This window comes from Limanda limanda, chromosome 16 (genome assembly GCF_963576545.1).
Source record: "Limanda limanda chromosome 16, fLimLim1.1, whole genome shotgun sequence".
NCBI lineage: Eukaryota > Metazoa > Chordata > Actinopteri > Pleuronectiformes > Pleuronectidae > Limanda > Limanda limanda.
The window spans coordinates 23,134,763-23,158,358 of record NC_083651.1 but is presented as its reverse complement, the minus strand read 5'-3'; positions in this window follow the sequence as shown (position 1 = coordinate 23,158,358).

Here is a 23,596-nt window from a genome sequence, read left to right as displayed (position 1 = left end):
GAGAGAGAGAGAGAGAGAGAGCATCTCTCTCTCTCTCTCTCTCTCTCTCTCTCTCTCTCTCTCTCTCTCTCTCTCTCTCTCTCTCTCTCTCCCTCTCTCTCTCTCTCTCACACACACACACACACACACACAGCCTTCTTTGTGAACTCTCCTCACCTCTCTCACCTCTTACCTTGTGTGTGTGTGTCTCTCTCTCTCTGTCTCTCTGTCTCTCTCAACCCTTCTTTTCCAAGCCCTGACTGTTTAAACAAGCCTTTATTATGCCAGAGCTCCTGGAAGTGAAGGTGAGGTGAAGGAACTGAAACACCACCTGGTGCCCGGGAGCCGGAGACACAAGGGAACCTCTTCACCTCGCTCCCATTACGCCACCCCCCCCCCACATGCCCCCTCCATGCTCGATTGAGCCCCTTAAACTGACATTGATGATGTATTTATATTCATTCTCTCTTTTATACACTTCAACACCTAAGTGAACTGCGGCTAAAAATGGTGTAATTGGTGTATTTTTCTTTGGGGGGGATGAGAAGAAGGGAGGGACTTTGCCACATGTGAAATTGTTTATGAGTCACATAATGATTCAGAGAGAAAATTAGTCGTAGCTTGAACAATGGATGAGGTGCAACATGTGGATTTTTTTGTCGAGCAGGCGAAACGTAATAATGACTCTGAGCGGCGGGCGGTGGAGTGTGCCGGTGATTGCAGGCTGACGGAGTGTAAAGCCTTTGTCCTTCGCCGCAATGCACACATGTGGCCCTGCGTTGGAAGAGAGTTACTAATCCTGTAGCCCTGTCAGAGCGAGGAGAGCTAGGGATGGGCGAGGAGAGGAGGGCAGGAAGGCAAAGGCCGAGCAACAAGAGAGGGCTCAGCTGATGTTCTCCGAAGGCCTTTCAGTAAAAAATGCACCCTCATATTTTAGCGACATAACAAGAATACGTTTGAGAAAAGCAAGTCACTCAAAGTGTTTCAACAGATGTGGATGCTCCTCAGTTTCTGTTGCATTTTCGGAATGTGTCACCAGATTCATAGATATTAAACACCAGTAATGGAGCTCAAGCTTGTTTGGATATTTTTCTCTTATTTACACCACCACAAATGGCACACACATAAAGGAAAGCAGGAATGGCCAAAGAGGAAGGCCAGGTCTTTAATATTTAGGAGAGGGAAGCCACAGGGAGGGTGTTTCCCTCTGGCCCAGGGGCCGCTGCTGTGGTGACCGCTGCCTGCCTGCTCGGGGCCGCCTGTTAGCAACGCTGTTTGATCCCGAGAGCCCGGGATCTCTGGAAAAGCTGAACTCCATTCGCCTGGGTCGGTCGGCTCCTGGAAGCAGAACAGTCGAGTCAGCAGCGGATTGGCCCCGACTCTCTGCAGCTGCTCGCTGAGCGAACACCACGAGAACCGCTCGGGGAACCGCTCGAGGAACCGCTCGGGGAACCGCCACAGCACCGCACGGAGAACCTCGACATGTGTCATAGCCACAATTTACAGAGGCGTGTGTTGTGAAACAGATATATGATACCACGACACTTAAGGAAGTTATTTTGGAAATGGTGTATAAAACTTCTACCAACTACGAGCGGGGTTGAAGCAAGGTGGAGTTTCCCATTAAAACAAGGTCTCTGCTTTATTTCATAAGCAGGGGCAGTGATCTTAATTTCTTTGTAATGTTTCTCCGTAAGATCTTTACAAACAAACAAAGCAGAAAGTCTTATACCCACACATGCACATGACTGATCTGTGTGAGTCCTCCGCTGTCATGTGCGTTGCACGTGCACACACAGGGACACCATTGCTCACTGAGAAGCTGGACGGAGTCATGCTTTATGTGACTGTTCTTTGGTTTTTATTCACTGCGGATGACTAATGCTTCTCAGTATCACTGGTCTGTGGTGATACGTTCAAGAGCTCACAGTAAATCACAGTCATGAAACAGTCTTTCTCTATATATCTGTGATTTGTGACTGTTCGTACATACATTATACTGTATACAGTTACTGTGCACAGTGCTGTGTGTGTGTGTGTGTGTGTGTGTGAGTGTGGATAGAGAGGATACAAAGGGAAAATGAGTCAATCTGAGTCTTTAAAAAGTCACTTGCTAAAAATATTAACAATAAATATAATGTTTTTTATAAAGAGTTTGGTGAGCTTTTTTGAAGTAAAAAAACAAATTAACTGATGTGTGGTTTTGAATCAAAGCTATACAGCTAACAGTAAAACAAAACATGATTCATATGCACTATACTGGGAACTGGGAATTGTGCACGAATGAGAAACTCATGATTGGTCCCACTTTATGGCCCCTAGCAGAGATGCTGCTGAGCACATGTTGTCAAACACAACCAATAACAAATACACAAACAGAGACATATTCCCAGGATGAGTGACAGTGATGGTGGTGAACCATTCAGGGTTTAGCCAGGCAGCTGTTCCTCGTATCTGGAGCAAATATTCCCAAGCTGTCGTCATGGCACACAAATAGATAATGATCGGTATGGCCAGATCAACCAATCAAAAATGCTTCTGTACACACAGACACACACCACAAACACAGAAACACACACACACAGTTCCCAGATTTTCTTGGTGATGCATGGAGCTTCTTGCCCCCGTCCACATGTGTTGAGGTATCGCAGAGGGCGACCACATCAGGGTCTTTGGCCCCACCCTGCTCACCAGCAAGAGCAACAAACACACAGACAAACACACACATACACGCACACACACACACACACACACACACACACACACACAACCACACACTTCTTAGTGAGACTTTTCTTCCGCAAATGTCACACGATAAACATAAATATGCAAGTACGACACACTGACCAGACTCACATGTGCTCTGTTCTCTAGTATATATATATGCAAATACCCTCACCGACCACATAAACACACACACGTACACAAACAGATGCGTGCTCAGCCTGACCAGAGACATATGGAGCCATGCAGGGGTTCAAACCAATAATGTTTTTTCAGTTAAGACATTTTTCTCGTTGAATCTGGTCGATGTTACTGTGGTTTTGGTTGGTTTTTTAGAAATTTTGTGGATATCTAAAAAATGCCGTGGGAAAGGAATGCACTGAGAATTGGAATCCGGATCAAAGGCGAACGTTAAATACGTTAAATACAATTTTTTTCCAATGTTTGGTGAAGGTTGTTTTGTATAAGCTGCAGCTGCTGGAGATGTCGTACTGCGGTTGTCTTGACTCAGTGACAGAATGTAATGTAGGACTCCACATATTTAACTTTATAATCATATAATCCGTAACACTATGTAATTTCATTATAATAATTTATTATTTATTACAGAGCCCCAAATATAAGACAAAAAATTGCTTTAGGAACTGCAGTATTTGTTAATGAGCTACACATATTTTTTAAATTATATTACCTGTCTAACCCAGTATTTCTTTCTAGTCCGAGCATCTTCATTTTCCATCCTGCCCCTTGTAATTTGGCCTTTAATGGAACATGACAATTCTGTATCACATTCAGCTTCCTCCGTGTTTGAAGCACCTGAAATTCAGAATCCTGAAGTCTCGTGTCCTCTTCAGATTCCCAGGCCCTGAACTCACTTTATGAAGAGTGATGGTGAACCTCTCTGACCCCCACAGGTGACCTGCAGGGGTTATACCTATTAGAGTGGTTATAAACTCTTTCTGGTATTCTTTCTGTCTGTAATTAAAGCAATAAATTACCTGCTGATGGTGGCAGGGTGTTAATGGGGACTTTGTGGGGCTAATAACATGCAGGTGCGGCCTTTGGGCAGATGCAGAGATGTCTTATTGACAGTGTGTTCATACACCAGAGGAAATCCTACATGCAAGGGTTAGTTAGTTAAACTGTGACAGGCACATGCACGTGTCCATCTCACACTGAAGTGAATGAAGCTACATAGAGTGAAGATTTCTTAGATGAGCTATATTTCTTATCGCTTGATAAATTCTTAATGAATGATGATAAAATCGAAATATCCTTTAAATAATCTAAATCCTTAATAAATATAATAAAATGGAAACATTTTAACAGTAAGTATTCATTTAAATCTTAACTCTATTACCTGTGCAGAAGTTATGTTTGCACCCTTCTCCATTTGTTTGTAATCTCAAACTATTTGACAGATTACAAAGTAACTCAACGTAACGTTGTGGTACGAGTGAGGAAACTACCAATTTAATATTTTAGATGAGGCTTTGGATCAGGGGGTGGACATTTCTTTCGCAATCATTAACATTGTGAGAAAGTCAGTTTGTTCTTTACATTTTCCTTGATTCATCATAGAATAATTTGTGGATCTTGATGAAAAAAAATCTGACATGTTTGGAAGACTTTTTATGAGTGTGGGTAATTTTGTGCAGATCCAAACAAGAATCTGGATTTATTGAATTTAAATGTGTCTGTTATAAGGAGACTGTTGGGCCTTGGCGGAGGTACGTGCTCTACTGAGTCCCATAGTTACACAGTGTGCAGTCTAGAGTACTGGTAAGAAAGAAAGAGAGAGCTGGGTTCAAATAAACAACCCCTGTAGTACAGGTTTCTTATTATTTGTATTTAAAGAAAATGACAATAACTGGATGAATGATTAGACTATTTACAAAATATTTGTTAACCATAAACACATTCTTTATTCTTGAAATCAGTTTTATTCTTGCTTGTTTATGTAGAAGTTGTTATTGTAATTATCGCACCTTCCTGAATATACTGTGGTCTCCATCAGCTGGCAGCTCTCCAGGAATAAAGCTCTCCAGGAACAAAGCCACTGATGGAGGCTAAATTGTGAGAGTGAAGAAATCATTGACTTCATGGAAATATTGAGTTGTGAAAGTCTCACCCCTCAGTCTGGACCTCTTGTCTGCTCGATAAAACATTCCCATGATACACCATGTGCGCACACACACACACACACACACACACACACACACACACACACACACACACACACACACACACACACACACACACACACACACACACACACACACACACACACACACACAAACACACACACACTCACAGACATGATCACACTCTTGTCTATGTCTTGAACGGTTGCTATGGCGTTGCATGGCCGGGACTTCGACTGTAACCAACCATTACACAGACTCAAGACCAAGAAACATCATGATAACCAGTGACGGTATATTTCAGAGACAGAGGACTTTGTTCTTCTTTCCAGCGCAGTTCAAAATAACACGGGAAAATGAGAAAAGATGGGAATTACGCTGTAGATGGCTGGTTCACTGCTGTTTTGTTTTACTCCAGCTTTAGTGCAGAAAAACGTCTTTTTCAGTTTGGGGCCTGAGCGAGATGTTGTGATTCTCTCAGCGCTATGAGTGTCAAAATAAAATGTGAAACGAGCCTTGGAACCTGAAACACAAAATAACGTGATTATGTTCGCCCTTCCATCACAGGATTAATCGCCGACATTAGGAACTGGGAAGGCAATTTTCAGTTTTCATTGTGAGTCAAATCTCCGTTTAGAGATTCAAAACAACACTGGATAAGCACAAGATCACAAGTAGGAACGTTGAGACCACTTAGCATGAGGATCAGCAACTTCCCTCCCGAGAAAACTGTGGAAACTCAAATGTAAACACCGATCCGCCAGTGGAACATCACATCCAAAATTTCAACATATCTCTTTTGTTACATATTCCTTCTATTTTATCACTACTTTTTTTGCACATTGAACGAATTGTTTGCGTTCCAACACGATGTTCTCACATCACATCAGCGCTCGCCTCTGGGGAAAGTGTCGTTGTTATGAGAACTTTTAATTTTGGGGAATAAAACTTTCATTGATCCAAAGTCAACAATGAGTGGAGTAAGACACACAAAGGGAAAGTGGGAGGACACACTGACGTAGGAGCGTGGGTCCTCTGCATTTTTTATACCAGATGATGAAAGCACGGCTAGATTAACACTGTTATCTCAATCAGAAGCTCTAAGTTCGTCAGGTCTGTGTTTCTAAAAACCCGAGATCCTCCCGCCATCATGATCATCTGGATACAGTTGTGTCATTACAGCCTGTGTGTGTGAACGCGGGGGATGTTCCTGGTGATACGGCATCAGAGTGAACTTTTATTTCCTCGGTCTGTACGATCTGATGGAGCCACACAAGAAGCTTGTGACTACACAGAACAACGACGCTCCCATCGAGCCAGGTGGGACCTCGTCTGACCTTTGACCCCCACTTGGTGAGTGGCTCTCGAGCGGTGACTCAGCGCAGACGCACACAAACACTTACCGTAACTCGAGGCTCTCGTTCCCATAACATTTTTAAATAAAGGAGACAGCTTGCAACTGTGTGTGTAGCTGCTGGAAGTTTGTTGGCGGTCGTGCAGCAGCTGCCGGAGTTTTTACTGGAAAGACTAATGAAAATCACCTGGTTTCAAATATCCATACATCACGAGCACTTCATGATAACACGAGATGATCCTCACTAAAGAGCAGCTCCAGGGGAGAGTTTACAGAGTCGCAGCCTCTCAACCTAAATGCCTGTAATTTCCCCTGCAGTGAAAAGAGTGAGTGTGTTATCTTTTCTTTCCAGATTAGTAATCCCAGCAGAGAAAATGGCTCAATTACCATAACGATGGATATTATGCATGTTATGACTGTGCGTTTGAAGTGTTGACTTCATGCAAATGTGTGTGTCCCTGTAATTGGACACACGTGTGTATCTGTGAGCACAAGTGTGTGTGTGTGAATGTGGCGCATTTAACAAATGACAAGTACTCATTCACCTGATCTGGGAGTCAACCCCACCCTATTATTTAGCTCCAGCACATAGCCTGCCCCCCTCACTGCGGGTGAGCACTAACCTCTTCATCTAATGACTCCCATGTCATTACTTAGTCTGCCCTGGGAATCAAAGACTTCATCCCACATGCGGAGCAATTTACGGTCACTGCAGACGTCTTAACGGCCAGGGAGATTTATACAGGGCTCACAGTACTGGGGACACTGTGTAAATTTTATTGGAAGAAAAAGAATATACAAAAACAGCGGTGATTGGTCGATCAGTAAATAAAACAGTGTGTTGAAGAGGATTTGTGTTTTTTCACACGGTTCCCTTGAGTCTCAATCTGGCACCTAAATTTGGGAAACACAGTCTCATCGTGTGACACAAACCCATTGAATCATAGAGAACATGTGGTGACCCACCAGACTCAGGCTGTGACTCACTCTGGATCCTGTGTAGTGGTCGAGCAACCAGTGGGATATCTGTGTCTTCTGTTTCTTTGCTTTTAAAAAAGGAATACCTAAACATTTTAAAACTATATAATGTAATAGAATCCACATGCCTGCCTCCACAAATGTCTTCCTTGTGTGGTGACATGTTGTAATGCAACAGACCTGCTCAACCTATTTATTTACACACTTATAGGATAATGGATGACATGGATGGAATTGCATTAAAAGTTGCTGATAAAGTAAACACATGGAGATGCAGGTAACACACAAATTCAACAAACCCTAAGAACAATAACTCTGAACATTCGCTGTGACCACTGTTTCCTGCACAAAAGTGTGTATGTAGGGAACACTTTGCAGAAAGATAAGTTGAAACCCACAAAAAAGGATCCATCGCACCCCAGAAAGTTGTGCTGATGTGTCACTAAAGAGATGAGCAGGTCTGAAGGTCATGGTACTTAATTCAATATTATTTGTATAGCGCCAAATCATAATATACATAATCTCAAGGCCCTTTACATAGAAGGTCAAGACCTTAACATTTCTGAGACTTAAGTGCAGATTGCATGCCTTTCATGTTTATTTGATATTTCAATGTTGATTACTCATGTATTACACAATGTCCTTTACCATCGGAAACAGAAAAATAGTCTTTGAATTCACTTTAATTGTAACTAGCATTGAGGATTGTTAAGAATTTATCATAAATCAACATCACTAACATTTGATATGGGCTTGTAATACAAATTATTATTATTATCTCAAATATTGTGAAATGCAACCGTTGAAGCCGTCCTTTTTGTTGGGCTTCGTAAAACAGCCAGGAACATCTAATAATACAAAAAAAAGATCTCTTCATGTTCCTCCCCAGTGGCTCCAACTGCTACTGATTAACAACATCCTGAATCATGTGTGTGTGTGTGTGTGTGTGTGTGTGTGTGTGTGTGTGTGTGTGTGTGTGTGTGTGTGTGTGTGTGTGTGTGTGTGTGTGTGTGCGTGTGAGTGAGTGTGTTGGAAAAGGTTTCGGTGTGGGGTGACAAGCGGACTGCTTTGATCTCACCATCACCTCCCATGACCAGACGCACATGGGGCTGTAAGTATATGTGTGTGTGTGTATATGTGTGTGTGTGTGTGTGTGTGTGTGTGCGTGTATGGTACTATATATACAGTATTATCCATTTGAATGGAACGTGAATGGATGTCCCATACATGACGTGAAGATGTGTGATTACAGCTGAGGCAGCTCCTCCCGTTCCCCCTTCTCAATGTGATGTTCACTGGAAGGAGAAGATCGAAGCAGGTCACACGTGTGATCCAACCAGACGTTTTCAAAACATCATGCTGCAAAGCTCCTTCCTGGTATTCACTCCAAAAACCACAAAAACCTCAAAGTAAAGTATAATCAAAGCAACTCTTAGCATCAAATAAAACAGTGGTAGAAATTTAACAAGAGTATAGATCATAACCTTGTGTATGATTTGACCAGTAAAGGCACTGTGTAAAATTGAGGATGTAGTCAAAACACGTCATGGAACCACAATACCAATTTACAGATGAATGACCTCATCGCATTGGTATTGGCACATTGATTAACTCTGTTATTACATGGATAGAGAACTGTTAAAGTGATTAAAGTCCAGTTTGATGGATTTTAAAGTTTGGGTTTGAATATACAGCTCCTCCGGGTCATGTCTAGGTAAGTTCAGGGCTGCAGTGCATGTGTGAAAGCAGTTTTTATCTGTGCACAGCCCAGTCTGCGTGATGAACTGTTGCCCTCTGCCACTCACTGAGTAAAGGCAAAGTGAGGTGTGACTCTGTTCTGTGGAAAACAGAAGATTTGGCGCTAGGTGCTTTTTCCAATTGTAGAAATAGAAAGCATCCAAATGAGAGACTCCGAAAAACTTGGCTAGCCGAAACAATTGTGCAGCTCCAGTCAGTCTGCACTCTGAGTTCTGTGAGTCCTATCGAGTGTTTCTCATGGTTCAGTACGTCCAGCGCTACACCTCAGCTCCCTGATGCATTGTAAACATCGCCCTCAATGTCGCTCGCTGCTGTCGGACTGTGGAATCGTCTCCAAAGCACAGCTGCTTTATGGGTTTTAATGACATACACATGGTTCTGAGGCCTGGGTTTTATGTTGTCGAGAACATATACGAAAAAATACAGACAACATGTCCTCACGCAATCCATGAATCTCCACATGGTGCTACGCTCGTGAAGTGAGTCCTAGGTCTGAGTTTCTCATATCCAGAATAAAATCTACAGGCCATTTAATGCATTTAACACATCAGTCCCCTCCTCCATGAGCAGAGGGTGGTGATGATGCACATGAAGATGTTTTTATTTGCCAAGCATAGGAAATGATCCAAGAAGAATTAGTAATGTGACTTAGCAGTTTAGTCACAACCTTAGATGTGTGAAGGAGAACCATGTTCAAAGATGGTGTCCCATTGATTCCTGTGGAAGTTCCTCAATGGGCCTCCAGTGTCTTTATGTCGATTGAGAACATGTGCGTCCATCTCAGCTTCCTGCACACATGGAGGGGACAAAATAATCGAATCATATATAACTTTCCAAATGTTATTGGTCTGAATCGATTAAAGTCTCGTCGTAAATCATTTCAGTGCATTTGAGACGCTGAGAAAAATGCCTTCATTCTTTTACAGCTGAGCTTTTTCTAATGGCAATTTTAGGCTTCCGTCAGAAACTGTTTGTTGCCACCGCCAACCAATGGGGATGCAGACCATATGACAGATATTACTCCATTTTCTTTATATAGACCTAACCCAGCCTGGCCCTGCCCAAAGCTTTCCTCGCCGCCCCAAACCTGAGGAGTGAAAGAGAGGGAAGCAGAGAGAGAGAGAGAGAGAGAAATACATTAGGAGAGTAATTAATGAACAAAAAACCTTTCTGAAAATGACATAGTTGCTAAAGATGCAAGATAAGAAGGAGATCAGAGAGAAAGGAAAGACGGGCAGATCGAATCTGGATCTGCGCTCCATAGAGGAGGAAACCACAGAGAAACCCTCTGTGGCCAAAGCATCCATCATCCTCATGTTACTGCGATGGGAAGAGATTGCTGACCTCACCAGCAGATGTGCAGCCTGCTGGGCTGGGCTGCACGGCCACGATGGGGCAGGGAAGAGGTGGAGTGATGAATTTCATGAATACTTCCCATCCGAGTTCTTGCTTTGGTCAATTCCCCCGTATATTACTAATGCTTAGAAATAAGTGGTCATTGTTCTGGCACACTGGAGATTTAATGGTAATTTTCCTGTGTATATAAATAAATAGATGGTTAGTTCACTGATTGAGCCAATGAACATGCTGTGTTTTTGCTAAATTAAAGATCTACTGTGAACATGTACGATGACAGTGAAGCAGGAGGATGTCGTGGGATTTTCTAGGTGCATGTAGCCAAACAGGTAGGACCGGAGTCACATGGTCTCCTCTCCACCATGTGGATACCTGTCTGGAGCGAGAGAGAGATTACATAAAGGCAAAAGGGAAAACTCAGGAAGAATACCACATACATGAGGGGTGAGCTACATAAAGACATCATGCATATAAGATAAAGAAAGAGAAAAATTGAAGAAGAGAAGCGAAGTCTCGTAGACAACAGAGATCCGTGCAGTGCATATCAGCTCCAGTCATTTCTTTAAGTACCACAATGAAGAAGTTCGATCGGCCTGTAATGGCATCTTGTCAATAAATACTTTGTTCCATGCTTCTCTACTGATGTTTACACCTGAAAATGCTATTCCAGCTGTTTCCACCATGTCAAAAGGATCAGCAGTGTACCGATCCAGAGTGTTAACATCCATCTGCGTGTCCACACAGGAGGCATCTATTTGCTTTTCAGACACTGTGTCACCAGGTAAGCTTCCACCTTAATCAGTCCAGATGCCAACACAGGCTTTAACGGCTCCTGTTTCATTGGCGCTTTGCACGCATTGGCACAACCACTTTGATGTTTTTATTTTTAGACGAGAGTGAACCAACCACAACTGGTGGTGACCTAGAAATATAATTATACGGTATATAATTTTCACTATGGGCAATTAATTTGAGATATTTCTACATATTAAAACATGAATTCATGAAATTAGAGTCATGTATTATTGGTGTGCAAAAATAAACTTAGTATTAGTGAATATTGGATTAGTTTTACAGATATTTTTTCAATTTCAAACCCAACTTTGAATAAAAGGCAACAAAACTTGTCAATTCAAATATTAAATATCGAAATATCAAAACTAGAAAAGGTCCAAAAGTCTCCTTACATTCAATCAAGCTGCACCAAATTTCACACACTAATAGAATTCAATCTCCTAAAGATGCTTGATTGTTTTCATCAAGATCGATGAATTATTATTCCCTGAGAAAACAGGTAAAAATGGTTTCTTCCCTGAGCCAAACAGCTTCCTTCCACCAAGTTTCATGCTCTGCCAAGTAGTTGTTTGTTTGTTATCTTGCTTACAAACAAACAAGCATACATACAAACCAACCAACAAAGTGACAGGGGTGAAAACATAACCTTCTGGGAGGAGTTAATCATTTGTCCAGGTTTCATATCTCTCTGTGCTTATGCACTTTTCCTTCAAACTCCCCCTCGTCTCTTCATCTGCTGTGTTCCCATCCTATACCTGAATTGTCACTACTCCGTTTTCCCCTCTTCTGCTTTTTTTCCACTTCACCTTGCGGATATTTCCATCCCTTAATTTCCCTCTCGCGTCTCTTGATCCCACCGCTCGCTCTATCTCTCACTTCCCATATACTGGAAAGTCCCATGAGTTGTGCAGTAGCACCGGGAGCTGGAGCAGCAGTGTTTGGGTCACACTGGTGAGGGAAAGGCACGCCACCGGCAGCTGGCCGACCACATGAGAGGACTTTGGTGTTTGCATGTGTGTATGCGCATGTATGTGTGCGCTTGCATGTGTGTGAGTGCATGCATGTGTGTACAATAATAAGAGCCCTGCTGCCTGTCAGCCACAAGGCAGCAGCTGCTCAGGCCCACAGATTAGAGGCTTGCACTGCACTGGATGCCCTTAGTGAGTGGTTAGAGGGATGGATGGACGGATGGTTGGATGGATAGATGGATAGATGGATGGTTGGATTGATGGTTGGATGGATGGATGGATGGATGGATGGATGGATGAATGGATAAATGGATGGATGGATAAATGGATGGGTGGATATATACGTACAATAAAAGTAGAATCATAATTAAATAAAGAGTCATAATTTTAGGGAATATTTCATCTTACTGGGGGAATATCAGGAGAAGGTTATAGTTTATGTTTCACAAATGATGAAATATTCAATCTTGTGGCACATAAGCAAAGAAACTGTGTCTATTGTGGCAAAGTCACCATTGGTCGCATCTGAGTGCTGTTCAATAGGGTTTTGTAGTTTCTCAAGGTATATTGCCATTGGTATTAAAGTAGTGGAACTTTTTCTCAATAAATTCCAACTTTTTTCTTGTAATATTAAAACCCAGTACTTCAAAAGGAGCCAGACCTCAGTTGTATTATCAGTTGTAGCTTGGATGGATATTAAGATGATGTTGAGTGTTTAATATTTAGTTTGAATTATTTCCGCCCGGCTCATTTTAAACTAGCTTCCTGCAAATCAGCACTCGATGGCTCGACAATAAAAGTCAAACAAAGTAGTAAACCTGCACATAAACAAGCAGCGCCGACCTGAATTATTACATCAAGCTCGTCAGATGTATTATTTTTTTACTATGTTAAACTCAAAGAGCAGGAGTGAGAGAAAAGCTAAACTTTATGACTGTGGTGAACTATAGTGAGAAGGTGTGTCATTAATGTTTGTGTTTTCCCTGAAGTACAGCTGCAACAGGAGCAGTCCATCACCGGCATCGTAAAAGTCTCACTCGGAAGTTGTCCTCGCCAGAGGAATAATAGTGGGCCGTTGCTCATTTGTTGAAATACTTACGATGCTGGACTGTTATGACTTTGCACTGCGAGTGTCCTCCTGCAGCCACTGGAAGAATCTTTATCGACTGTCAGTGGCCGGGGTCACAAAGTCGTCAAGTTGCAACCCGCGGAATAAAAATGTCTCGGAGCTGTGAAGAAGGTCGGAGTTCACGCTGTGGCTGTAACTTACCTGGATGACCATGGTGATGCTGCAAATCATTTTCTGAGGTAAAAGTAACCGTTGAGTTTGGAGAGGAGAGAACAAGAGCTATAAATATATTTACAGACCAAATTTGTTTATTCAGTTTTTAGTGTTGTGATTGTACAAGGCTTTGTGTGGTGGTACCTCAGAATGTATGAAGAGCAAAATGTAATTAGCTGAATATCTCAACCTGTAGACTTTAAATTCAGTTCAATTCTGTGTTATTATTATAGCGGCAAATCACAATATACATGAGCTTAATTCTCTTTACATAGTATGATCGGCACTTTTATGGAAAACCCTCCCTTGGTGTTTGTTACCTTCTCTGAACAAGTTCTCTCAAGTTAAGTCATATATCGTAGAAGTTTACAGGCCCATTAAATTAATAAACATAAACAATTCATGCATTTTATGTTTATTGCTTCACACATTACCAGCTATCGACTTCATTATATCTGCTCGTAAACATAACGTATCCCACTTACTGTTTGAAGTCATTTAATTTAATGTGTCTTGCTGTTTAATCTATGCCGCCTGACACAAAAATAAAAACAAATTGTAATTTCATCTTAAAGAGTTGGTGCCAAATCATTAAACCACCACACAGAAGCTCGGTTATAGATTTCCTGTACATGCATACCTGTATAATTGGCTCCTGGGAGCACTTCACTTCCCCCAGGTCCAAAATCAATGTAGGTCTAATTAAGAATCCACCTTCAGGGATAACTTGTCAACATTATTTTAATAATCTAAGACAGCGTAGGTCATTAAAAGGTTTGAGCATTTCTACAATAACAAATCGTATCCCAATGTTATTACAATCATTTACAGAAATTGCTAAGAACCAAAAAACATAATTTCTTATTTTCACTTTCCCTTGATGCCATAGTACCGAAGAGATATCTCAATTTAAAAGCTGCCCTTTTGGCTCACTTACTTGTATTTCATTTATTTTCTAAAGTAGCTGAGATAAAGTGGACTCTACCTACATCTCAAACCTCTAGCTGCTTCTCTGCAGCAACATTTTCATCTATTCAAACTGAATTTAGCTTAATGGCCATTATCAAGCAGACCTATATAAAGGAGCATGTGTCTGTCGTCCATCCCACCTGCAGTTTCAGTTTAAGGGTGGAATTCCCCCTCAGGTGAGTCCCATCAGTCATATGCCGGTCAGGTATCCCCCCCATCCCCCCCACCCCCCCCACTTGATCCTGTGTTGTGGTTCCTCTGGGTGAGATGAAGGCTATCGCTGTGACTCCGGGAGGCAGGCGCACTCTTAAATGTGCCCCCCCTTTGTGTCTGATCCACCTGATCTCTTTGTTCCCTACTGTGGCACACGCATACAGTACATGAATGGAAACACGCAAACACCAATGAGGGAACACAGGTACCTGTGAGCGCATATGCTGACCCACAAATACACACACACACACATAGTTTCTTAATGCCTGTTAGAGTATACGCTTTATGTCATAGCTCCAATTAAAGCGCAGCCATCCAGATGTCTGATGTGTGTGTGTCATTGTGTTGGGGCAGATCACGTAAGATGAATGCTAACTGGCTACATCAGAGGGTGATTCTGAATTCCCTCTCACACGTCATCCAACCAGAAGGTGTGATCCTGTCAGCGGTGGAGCGGGGGGGTGAGACACCAGCAGGAATGCTGTTCAAAAGACATCTGGCGCAGTTAGGGATGCAGCCTGGTCAAATATGATGTCATCGTGTTCAGGTGCTGGCGATGACAAGTGGGGGGGGGGAGTGTTTCATGCACCTCGTTCTACACTCGGCACAACACTGACATAAAGGGCCTCCCCCGCTTTGACACGTTGCACATGCACACGATAAAGCACATGTGTAATTTTACTCACAACATGATTTCAGAAACATATTTTCATAAAAATAACAGTTAATTTATTATGGTGACTGCAAGAACATAGTAAAAATAACAATTCCTGCGATTACACATCTTGAGCTTGATGTTGGAAGTTAGTGATGATAAAATGTTGTTTATTGTCATGATTTAAAAACATTTTGTTTACAGGCAAAGATGTGCAAAGGGTAAAGGTTATTACTACACTGTAAAATAACTACTTAGTGTACTGTATATACGTGTTAGTGTCACCTAAAACTTGATTGTATTGTTATTTTATTTTGTCATCTCAAACTTCATGCTTTACAACAGCAACAGTGATGAAAGACCTGAAATATCACTGGAACGTACCAAGTAACATCTATAATGTCTCAGAACACACTTTCACATGTCTACAACACTCGTAGCATCCTCGTGGCTCTGCACTCAACACGCTAGGACACCAACTTTCAATGGTCCTGTGCTGCTCTGCTGCACATGTGCACCACTGACCTCTCATTTACTGCAGGAATAAAAGGCAAGTGTACCCAAGTGAATGTAGCTATATACTCAAATTACCCAAGTTGAATCAATTGAATTCAGTAGCATCATTTTCATCTCTCTTGAATATGATTTCTGTAGCTGTAATGACATTTAAGGTGACTAATCACAACTGAAGGCCACAGAAAGCAGGTTTCTTAGAAGCAGATAAAAAGCATTGCCACATTAGCCCCCTTTTATGTTGACATTAATGACCATCATTAATCAGCTTCATTATTAACATAAGAGCTTAATAGAAAAATTGTATGAGGGTGTACATGCACATATATACAGTATATTTACATATATATGTGTGCAACCACACTCACAGGCACATACACACACACGCCCTTAGCATGGGCAGGTCTGAACACTGTGGCAGCAGTGAAGCCTTGGCACTCCCCTCCTGACATGTTCCAATCTGTCCTCATCACTGATTCTCCTCTTAATCTGCACCGGATCACGTCTGTCACATCACGAGGTGAAGGGAGGGTGGCAGCAGAACAAATGGTGCATTCTGGGTGTTCCTCTGTAATTTATGTAGTTTTTTACTAATATGTGGTCAAAAATAAAGCACCTCTGGGTTTAAGTGGAAGAGCCGAGAGCAGCATCTTCATCCAGAAGTGGTGATGGGGCAGTTGGGTGGCAGAATGGGGGGGGGATGGGCTGTGACATGAAACAGGAGCTATGAGCTCCAGTCACACCTGTATGAAGCAGAAGGTGAAAGTGTTGGGCTGCATTCCTCACACTCTTCCCTTTACTTAAAGTTATGGTAAGAAGACCAGTGAAAAAGTGAGTTTATTTGAACCTCAATCACTTGTGACGGACACAGATAATCAGACATCAGTGATTTACTGTATTTCTCTGTCATACAGGTTTGGAAATAAGTCAAGCTGCTGTGTGTGGGTGTGTAAGCGTGACAGAAATACATAATGAGTATGAGTACACAACAAGTGAAATAAGGCCAGGTGATCCAGCCTGTTCCGGGCATATCTGCCCACGTTGTGCCACATTCTGCAGACAGCATTGCCCTGCGGGATCATGGGAGAGAGAAAGGAGGGATGGACAGGACGGAAGAATGCCAGGAATGAAGGGTGAGCTCAGCCCGACAGGTCTGTGCAGCGACAGCATACGCAGTGAACTCTAAGAAAGGTATTAGAAATGGCCCGGGGACACATCTTTCCCTTTGCCTCCACACAAAGAACTTGCTACTGATAAAACTACATCTAATCAACTCACACGCCCCTTCCTCCGCACTGTCTCCACACCCACCGCCCTGGTGTTAACTGAGAGTAGGACAAGTACAACTCAGTACAACTGGATCAAGTAGTTAGTTAGACTTACTAGTGTTTTTCCTCCTACACTACATGTTGCTGACCTTCATTCAAATGTATCAGATGGTGCAGGTTTGCGGTTGTTTCTCACAAAATCAAAATCCCTCCTGTACAATTTATCATTATTCTGTCAAACTTTTGTTGTGAAATAGAATTATTTCAGTTTTGCGTTTCATCAAACACCCTCACATTGAAGCGGACTTACTATCATTGTATTCTTTGGAACCACAAACACAGACCAAATGATTGGGATTAGGAGTCAAGAAAACCTTGTGACTACGTCTGATTTCTCAAAGACTTTAGTGCTGGTTTTAGAGGAGACCAAAAACTTTTAGTTCAGACTCACATGCCTATTTATTCTTTCCCCTGGATTTTTACCGTCAGGACATGGAAGGAAATTCATTAGTTTCTTCCAAGTTCTCATCAAGGCGACAGCTGAGAACAGTTTTGATAATGACCATGATTGAGATCAAGGCCATGAAGTCGGTCAAGATTTGAACCGTCATTGCGACGGGAAACTGGAATTCCTCTACACTGTTGAATCTGAAGCAAACCTCCATGACAGTATACAGACTATATGTTTTTAAATGGTCATTTGATTTGTCAGTGACCAGTGAAGTAAGTTAATAAAACTTTATGATTTTAGAATGTTATAATCACCAAGCCAAAACCCCAACATGCAGCCTATTTTCTATTTGCATTGTCATTAATGAAGTAATGAAGGTTCTTAGTCTTAATTTTATTCTTTTGATTTGTAACAGAGAATACCAACAAGACTAAAAATAAGAATTTACTCACAAATAAGGTATTGTGGCTCACCACTGGTTTTCAGATGTGTCTGTAGAACCATACACACCCTCTCTCTGATGCTAGTCTGGTTCAAGGCCGTGGGTTGCAATCTATCATGGGTCACTTCAAGAAAAGAAGAAGGTAGGAGGTGGAGAGGAGAAGAGACATAAAACAACCCTCTGAAAAGCCGAAGATTAAAGGGAACACTGCTTGTCCCTCGTTGTGCTATTAATGCCCAAATTACTAATTATGCTGTCTCAGATGTTTTTAAGTCTTGGTTGATGTTGTAGCAATTTAACTTGTTTGGGGCAGATAACTGATCAAAGCAGAACACCCGCCTAGGTCGTAAAAGGGGGAAGGTTGAAGTCCATGCAACTATGAGCGGAGAAAAACCAAGAGAGAGAGAGAGAGAGAAATGCTTTAACATGGAACCTATGACGAGTGTGAGACAGTGTCACGCAAAGAAAAGTTCAGTTTCAGTCAAGTCCCATTGATTCTAAAAGTGTTATACATGAAGCAATTTCGATTTTTACAAGTAACCCCAAATTCAGATCACGCACTGTGCACAGTGGTGGGTTTAATGGGAATTATCCATCATGTTCAAACCTGGAAAACAATTGGAGCCATTCGGATTAATGTCGAACGTGGTAATTAGTGAAAATATGTGAAATGCATCCATACCAAAACAGCCTCAGGGCCTTTCTAGTACTTTCCAAATAAACGTATTACACAACTAATTGCAAAAATTAGAAGGTCAACTTTGGTCGCTAACTACAAAGGAAGGAATACTAAGCTAGCTAACTATTCAAAGGCGGATTCTTTCATACTATGACTCTGTCTCAAGATGTCAACTTTACAAGAATGTCCTATAAAATCTCCCAGGTTTGGTATAAATTGGCCTCTATCTTTGGAGCAAGGATTTCCGTGACGTGAGAACAGGAACATCATCAGATTCCTGAGGTACGTCGTATTGGCACATTTCTACGTCTGCCTTTCTGCCTTTGCCTCCATTTGTTATCTTTCACGTCCATTTGGTTCAACAGTTAGTATTAAATGGATGAACGATGATTAGGCCTTTAATCAATACTGTATTTCCTGCACTGTACGTGAAGGCTGGTGCTTTGGATGAGAAAGAGTTTCCAGCAAACCCGGAGAATGCGTGACAGACGAGGAAAGAAAAGAATGCAAAGATAAACCCGACATAAATGGCGCATTAAGTACATTCCTTTGATTGGGGGCAATAATCAAGATATCACGCATTATCAGTCTTTGCCCAAGTCATTTCCTACGAAGTTCACCTTTAGCCAAGTGCTGTACAAACAGCTTCAAACACTTCGCTGTCTTCCAGTTTCCACTCTTTGAATCAGTGGAGCCTCTTCGTGAGGAAAACTGCTGGTCCGGTGGGGGTAAGACCTCTTCCATATATAGCTGTTCTTATGAGGACATGTTTGACCCTTGCTGATCAATATTTTAGGAAATTGCTCCTTGTGTCAGTCCCCATCTCCCAAGATGACAAGGACGCAAACATGCTATGCGTGTGTGTGTGGGTGTGTAAGGCTTGAGTTAAAGTGAATCCGTCAGCGGGCCCATAGCATTTCTCTCCAGCATCTCCTTCCCTGTCAGGCCTCAAGAAAGTGGAACTCAAATCCAGTGAAGCAAGTGTCAACTTAGGTCGAGTGGAACATGTTGCAAATGGTGTTAAAAGCATGTACTTGTTGGCCTCCGCTCTCAATAATTTATGTGTGGAGGCCCACAAAAAAATGATCCCTGTTTCCTCTTTGATCCTTCCCTGGTGGAGGAGAGCATGAATTAGTAACACAGATCAAACTGCTGTGTTAGCGCAGATCAAGTATTTGTAAAGAAGCTGAAAGGACTTTATACAAGAGAGGCCCTATGAGATAATGTGGATTTGCCTCGCATGTTCCCTGTTCCTGTCACATTAAATTTTCATTTGGAATAGAGCAGCTCTACAAGGTATATGAATGATGAATTAGTTATCTAAAGGCGAGACCTATCTTTAGGTCAGAAATGTTAGAGTTTTAAAAAGCTGTCCTTTTAAAGTTTTAGGTGACATATCTGCAACTACATAAAAATACAGAGCACGTACTGTAATCCTCAATCTTCTGCAGAATGTTCTTCAACTTAATTTGAGAGCAGTGAACGAATCAGTCAACAATGAATCATTTCAAACAGATTTAACCTTAGAGGGTTGGTATGCTTCAGCTAATTGGATTAAAGTATCCACTTGTGTGGTCGTCTCTGATCTACACTCAACCAGGGCATCTATGCTGATGTAGAACATCTAAAACTGCACTTCTAGTTGGAGCGGCTGGTCATGAGATATCTCGTATGAGTATGAGTGAGTCACGCAATAGATAAAAATCTGCTAGCTAACGCCCTCATAACTTGGCTAGTTATCGAGTCATGTTAACATTACTGCTCCTGGAAAGTGAAGCCTAAGCCTGTTGATCGCCACCTGGTGGCTGGCTGAAGTTTGAGTCATAAACCCCTCCTTCTCCGTGTTAGTGGACGGGACATTGGTCCAACTGAAAATTCCAAGTTCAAATTGTTCCATGAGGATAATTTCTCTCATTTCAGGTAGTTCTTTTCACACTGACATTTGTTTAAGTGTGTTTCCGGTAGGTTTGGTTTTAATAAGTTATTCAATGCTATAAAAGTCTGGTGGTCGATTACATGTATCAGCTGGACCTCCCTACTGCAGCTCCATCACTTCTGCACAGACTCTGACACCAAATGTGGCTGATGGGAGAGATCGTATCCGGGATATTTTGGTTAATTTCTGGAGAGTGGCAGGGGAGGTGTTTCGGTTCAGTAGTTTTTGAGAAATGCTGCTGATAGACAGATAGACAGACAGATGAAAGAAGATATTGATATGAACAAATTACAAATCACCCATTTGAAAAGGAATCCTGATGCTCTTTCTCTTGTTGATTGCCAACGAGACTGATTTTGTTTCTTCTATGTCCCTCACGGTTTGGTTTTGTCAGCCTGTACCTCTTCTCTCTCTGTGTATTACAACCATGTGCAATGTAGGCCATACTCCTGACAATACTTCTCAGCCTAGTTCAATCCCACCAAAACCTGTTGAAAGAAATTCCCCCCTATATACTGATTGTTTGTTTCCTTTTCTCTTTCTGCAACATTTCGAAAGTTAGGCTCAAATGCACATGTGGCATGCACACTCAGCAAATGTGGATTACTGTGATGATAAACTGTTTAATATTATCCTCTTGAGTTTACTTGTAGGGACTGGTCCACACAAATGTTCTTTTCAACCCACCCTTGAGGGAAGAGGCAAGGAGAACATTTATTTCTCATCAAGCTTGTAGCAGCTGGCAGCCGGTCTGTCTCATTATCTTTCCTTCCATCCGTGATATTGCACTGTTTTTCTCACTCATCTGTAAACTTTTCTTGGCCGTGTTTTCTGTCTCTGCACCTTATTCCTTTACAAGAAAGAGCGAGCGTTTGTTTAATCCCCTGCAGCGATGCACCTAGTTAGTCTTTTTGTTTGGTTCCTTGTGTTGTGTTTAAACAAACTTACCTCAGGTAACTGCTGACACAGCTCAGGGCCGACAAGTACATGGTATACTCAAAGTTTAGAGATATACTCTGTACTGCTTTTACAAATACACATTCACAGAAAGTTAAAATGGCCGGAAACATCAATTCTCACAATGCTAAAGGAAGTGAAAAGATATAAAAATAAAGTCTTGATCTTCTGGACCAATATTTTTTGTGTTTTCCAAAACCAAGTCTTTCCACCAAGTTTCAAAGTAAGATGTCCAGTAGTTTTTGTGTTATGCTGCTAATTAACAGACAAACAAACCTCCTTAGAGGTAATAATTGTATCCCACATTGGGTTTCTGCTATAACTATATACGCATGTAGCTTCCACTTTTTCTGCAATAAGAACTTTTTATAAATGAATACATTTTTGCACATAACCGACCTGGATCATTGTATCAGTCCAACCCTGTTCTGAGCAGGGATTCAATGTTGCTTGCCTCTAGGAATATGCAACAGTGATGCCTCTAATTGTTTTTTAATTGGAGCTATTAAATTGTTCGTTATCAGACATCTCACAGTGGCTCAGGTTGAGATTAATGTATTGTTGACAATTTGGTATGCAGCGTCAAAAACCAAACTTGTCAGGGTCCCAACTATATTTCAGCAGACAGTCGATTTGCGTGGTACTGCGGTGGTTCTACAAGTCAGAACACTTGTGAACGAGCGTTATTCGCGTGCACAGCGAGGGTCCACGGAGGCGTCACTGCTAAACAGCCTGACCTCCATGAAATCATTACAGAATGTTTAACAAGACCAGCTAGTTCCTGCAAAAAGGACAACACAATATATCTCAAACAGCAGCACAGTGTTGCTTCAGGTCATATCTGGAGTCACTGCGAACCTGCTCTCCATCAGAATAACAGCCACTGTTAAACCAAACACACAAGTCCAGGCCTGACCTTCTCTTAGGCAGGAGCTCCTCACGGGAAGATTAATGCTTTTTTTGTTTTCTTTTGAGTAATATAATATTTTACGAGTATTTATCAAGGATCACAATATCTGTTGAGGGGCTGAGGAGTTATGTGATAACTTCGCATTTCCTTTTTTTCCATGTGAGGAGAAATCATTAAAGAAGGAGAGAGAGAGAGAGAGAGAGAGAGAGAGAGAGAGAGGGACAGCAGAGCGTTCTCATTAATTTATGTCCGTACTTCTTTACTTCTCAGCCAAACTTTGATTTGGCTGCCGACGAGGAGCCCAGCAGGGACCTCGGAGCAGAAGTTGCTCGACCCCGACTTGGGTCCATTGTCAATACATAATGTGAGAATACATAAGCTCACCCTGTCACTTAAATGTGTGCTCGCCCACAAGGAGAAACACACATGCTCTCATAAACAAACGCACACATGTCGTTTCACACATGGTGTGTTGCTGCCGTAAGTACGCGTCCGCACATTAAGTATTTATACCTGTAGAGAGGGAGATGAAGAGAGTGTGTTCACTTACATCAGCGCACTGAAAGATGCACGGTGCATGCTGAACTCAACGTACAGATGGTTCCAGTAGAGAGAGGCGGGGTCGGGGGGGGAGAAACCTCTTTTTTTTTGTACCCACACCCCCCCCTGAATGTTCGCAGTATGTTCGGATAAGAATAGAACAGCATAACTCTGAAATAGCAGCTTCTTTTTTTTCTTTTTTTTTTACTGCACATCTGTTTACTTTGAAAGTGTATCTCTTGCATTCTTACACTTGACTTGGTGACTTCATAACTTCCCCCCGGGCACAGAATATATGAGTGAGTCAGGACACTCAGCCGGGTTTCTCTCTGCACGCAAGCAGCAACTGGTGACAGAGGGATGTGAGGGCCGCTGGTCTGTGCTCAGCTCGCTCACAGAAAGTTAATACTATAATAACTTCAAGTATTTCAACGATGGTTCTATTTTCGAAGGGTTTTTCAATCACATACAATCTTGAATACATCCTTCACAGGATATATATATATATATTCTTTTCATTTATTAGCTGAGGTTTTAAAGACATTTATACATTTTAAGTGTTTGCAGCAATTGACATGTGTGACACAGTATTTACCTGTATCATATTATATATTACTTTTACATAGTTTAGATAACCACATACAAATGGAAAAACAAGTTCATTTCAAATTTGCAAAGCATTGGAGTTTTGGAGTTCATGCACATATACAGCAGCCTATGAAATG